The sequence below is a fragment of the Protobothrops mucrosquamatus genome, unplaced genomic scaffold (genome assembly GCF_001527695.2).
Source record: "Protobothrops mucrosquamatus isolate PMUCROS unplaced genomic scaffold, P.Mucros_1.0 scaffold3489, whole genome shotgun sequence".
Lineage (NCBI taxonomy): Eukaryota > Metazoa > Chordata > Lepidosauria > Squamata > Viperidae > Protobothrops > Protobothrops mucrosquamatus.
In genome coordinates, this window is record NW_015389462.1 from 13,311 (window position 1) to 17,324 (window position 4,014).

The 4,014-nt window shown below is 47.6% G+C and overlaps 1 long non-coding RNA gene across 1 annotated transcript; it reads right to left on the reverse strand.

Moving 5' to 3' along the window:
- Nucleotides 1–1,394: 1,394 nt before the first annotated feature.
- Nucleotides 1,395–3,175, reverse strand: LOC107297727. Its single transcript, XR_001549133.1, has 3 exons — nucleotides 3,088–3,175; nucleotides 2,358–2,441; nucleotides 1,395–1,409 (listed from the first exon to the last, which is right to left on the reverse strand). It is a non-coding gene; the product is annotated as an uncharacterized LOC107297727 (long non-coding RNA).
- Nucleotides 3,176–4,014: the final 839 nt, after the last annotated feature.

The following is a 4,014-nucleotide window of genomic DNA, read 5'->3' on the forward strand; positions in this document are numbered from 1 at the left end:
CCTTAAAATGCCATTGAAAAGTTTTTTAATGGCTCCTCTACCTGCTTCAACCACGGGATGGCACTGTTTTTTGACCCTTAATAGCATTCAATAACTTCAATAGATAAATAATAATAATCTTAAAACCATATTAAAAGGGTTTATTTCCTTTTGTGGCTGCTATTCCTTCTTTAACCGTAGGACTCAATTCTGCCCAGAGGGCTTGACCGCTTTAGTCTCAATAAACAACTTCCCCTCTCCCAGGAAACAGGCGACGGGAGCATAAGCGGGCCTCCTGTGGACTTTCCTCACTGTTTTTAAATATCCCTAGGCTACAACCAACCCAAGCAAAGCGGTTACCAACAGAATAAGAGACGTGGAGTTCCAGCTAGAACTTAACAGAATCTCTCTCTGCAGCAAGAAAATGCATTAAATGGGGTGTGTGGGGACCAGCAAGGTATCTGAAAGACCTGAGCTTTTCCTAAGAGTAGAATAGCATTTTTTAGAGCCAGACATTTTAATATCCTCTCCTTGGCACTCCTGCAGGGCAGGAATGATAAAACCCCAAGACTGAGTGAAGGTGTACTTGTGGCAGTGGGGAAGTTGAAGATTTCTCTCACACGTGTGTCCTGTTAGTCCAAAGCCAAACATTAAAATCAAAACCTGTGATTTGGATCTGAAAAATATTTCCTTTAATTGTATGCATTGTACTGTGAGGAATTTGTGGGAATGAGGGGGGGGCTTAGAGTCTAATGTTTCTGCTCAGTTCTTGCTCTTTATGTCAAAACACCCAGAAATGTGAGAAGGGGCTCTAGAAAAGGCCGTCAGTCTGTGGGTTCTAGGACTGACTCACTCAGAACCAGATCCCACTAATGCTCAGTGCCGTGTTTCTTAAAATGCCCCCGTGCCATGTTTTCAGTAGGACACTGCTTGAACTTCACCTTGCCAAACCTCCGCTCCTTTGCCGTGCCCTAGAAGGACACGGAGAGAGGCAGGAGAGATTCTGAGCCAGCCTACGTATGGAGGGATGCATTGCATCGATTGGAAGCTCGCATAATGCAGATAATTCCTCTTTCCTTGCCCGTGGCTTGCTGGTGAAGCCCCGAGGGATTGGTTGAGTACAACATGCTAAAAACACAAACCGTGCTTTACAAGCCGCGGCTAGCTGATGTAACCCTTTAGAGTGAGTCCTGACATCTCCCACTTTTTGAATTAAAGAGGAGGGGTGCTCTGAAGGGACAATTGTACAGAGTACCCACAGTTCAGTTCCTGAAGGTGTTTCTCTGTCCTGTCACTAAGGGGGCATAATAAAAACCAGGACTTTCTTAGTGACACTGGGAATCACCAAATGCCTCAGTTAAACCATAAATATTACTCACCTCCAAAACCAGGGAACGTTTGTTGGTTTTTTTTCACAGATTCCTCATCATCTGCAAGAAAAATAAACTGCTTAGGGTGTAAGAATGGGGAAACAACTGAAGATGGATTTGTCTATTCAAAAGTACATTCAAGATCGGTCAGATCGGAAACATCCTTTATTCAAACAGAAGGTGAGAATTCTGCCCTTCCTTTAGAAAAGGCAGGATATAGACTTCTGCAAGCTCAGTAGCTCGTGAAAAGAAGCGAACTTTTGGCGACAGTAAAAGACCGGTTCATGAAGCCACCCAAGTTCCCTACAGTTGCCCCCAACTTCCTTTTAGTCTTTCAATTTCAGAACCAGCTCGATGTAAAAGAGGGCTGCCCCTTTCTAGGTCATTTAATTACTTTAAAATTGCTATAAGTCTATTGACTTCTTAGGAGAACCGAGACCAATAGTGAAATAGATTCATACAAATCTATTCAATAGAAAACAATACAACAGCTGACAGAACAACAACTGGCACTCAAAGCTCCATCTTCAGTGTGTTTCCAACTGGAGAACTTCTCTGCTTCTCCAGGCCCTTTCGAAGGAAGCCTGGGTGCAGGAGGTCCGAGGTTTGCCTGCAAGCCCCAAAAGAAGAAATGGCACCAGGCGCTTTTCTGTCTGTTCTACATCTTCGGAAGATGATGCTGGGAGTGGGGCCTGCAGCGTACTGCCTTCCAGAACCGGTCACTTTTCTTAGTGACCTGTTCTGCAGATGGACAGAGCTGGAAGAACCAGCGGGTCCCTGAGCCAGGTGCAGCCTTCCTGGACCCCGACCTCGCCTCCTCCCCTTCCCCCCGTTCCAGTGGGGCCCTTGCCAGAGCTTACAAGATGTGCTTCCAGCGCATCACCCTGCGGAGTCGTTTATTTCTCAGTTTCAGCATTCTGGTAGCCCACAGTCAATCACTTTTATTGACTTAATCACTTCTTGATAAGCATTTCCAGGCTGGCCCCGAGCAGAAGTGCACTTTCTTACCATCTCCTTTTGTGTTTGACGTCCGCTCATCCCATTTTATTCGGTGTAACGTGAGCCGCTTAAATTTCGTCTGCGCTTTGGGACCTTTGGAAAGAAAGCAGAAAAGGTAGAACTGACAAGCGGCATTGCAGCAAGTGATGAAGCACAACTTCACAAACACAACAACTGGGAGGAGGTCCCAACCATAAACTGAGACCGACTCTCAAAGGAAAAGCCAGAGAGACGAGTTCCTTGTGCTGCTTTTCAAAGCACGTGTTGCTGAAGACTTGGCCTACCCCAGTGTTTCTCAACCTTGACCATTTTAAGGCATGTGGACTTCAACTCCCAGAATTCCACAGCCAGCATTGCTGGCTGTGGAATTCTGGGAGTTGAAGTCCACATGCCTTAAAATGGTCAAGGTTGAGAAACACTGGTTACCCTGACATGATGGCCTAAAACCGGTTTTGTTTACTCCAGGTTGCGCCAAGCGATGCTATTTCTGCGACCCTTTCTGCAGACGGACAGATGTGTTCTGCATTCTCTCTCCCCCCCCTCCGCCCCCAAAAACCAGGCTGGAAGAACCGTCGGTGCCTCGAGACAAGGGCAGCCTTCCTGAACCCCCAACCCTGCATTTTCCCCCTCCTCCTTCTGGAACGAGGCAGGTTCTGGACCGAGTCCCCCCATTCCCTTGCCCTGCCGGAAGTTTCAGCCCGAGGGTGATACAACCCGGCCCGCTCGCCCATCTCCTTACCTCCTTCGACCACCACCACGATGGGAAAGGTCGTTTTCCAAAGGCCCTGGCGGACGGCGGATTTGTCCGGACAGGAAGTCCGCCATGCCGAGGAGGTCTTCTGTGAAAGGAAGTTGGGGGAACGATTAAGAACGAAGGACCGGAAGTCGGCCATGATGGAAAGGTCCTTTTCTCACAGGACCTGGGGGACGGCCGATATCGAGGGACAGGAAGTCCGCCATGCCGAGAAGGCCTCTCGGAGATTACTCGTGAAGAACCAGCTGGCGGACATGCGCAGAAGGCCGAGGGAAGCGGCCCTTCCCTTTCGGAGGAGCATAGAGTGGCGACGCTCTGCGCTTTGAGGCTTAGCTTTCTCGCAAAAGGCCTCAAAGTTAATGCTATGGGACGGAAAACTGTGCCCTCCTGTGGTCAAAACGGGTATTGCGGCCGCCGAAAGAAATAAATACTTTTTAATGGCATTTTAAGGTTATTCGGCTCTATTTTTGTTGTTAACGCCTTATTATTACTATTAACGGGGCGACGGGAGGCCCGGTCGGGGCGACACGGGCGCAGAAGAAATCCTGGTTCGAGTCTTCAACCGAGTTAAGGCCTATCGTGGCTTATTAATATTAATAAGGTTTTAATAATAAAGAATAATCATCTTAAAACGCCACTAAAGAGGTTTATTTGTTTTTGTGGCTGCAGTGTCTGATTTGACAAGAGTTTTCCGTCCCTTGGCTATAGGATGGGGGCCATTAAAAAAAGCCTGCCATGGACTCCAAGCTAAAGCTATGGGACGGAAAACCGCGCCCTCCTGTGGTCAAAAACGGGTATTGCTGCCGCCGAAAGAAATAAATGCTTTTTAATGGCATTTTAAGATTACGGTATTCTCTCTCTTTATTAACGGTATTAACACCTTATTAATAGGGCCAGGGGAGGCCCGTTTGC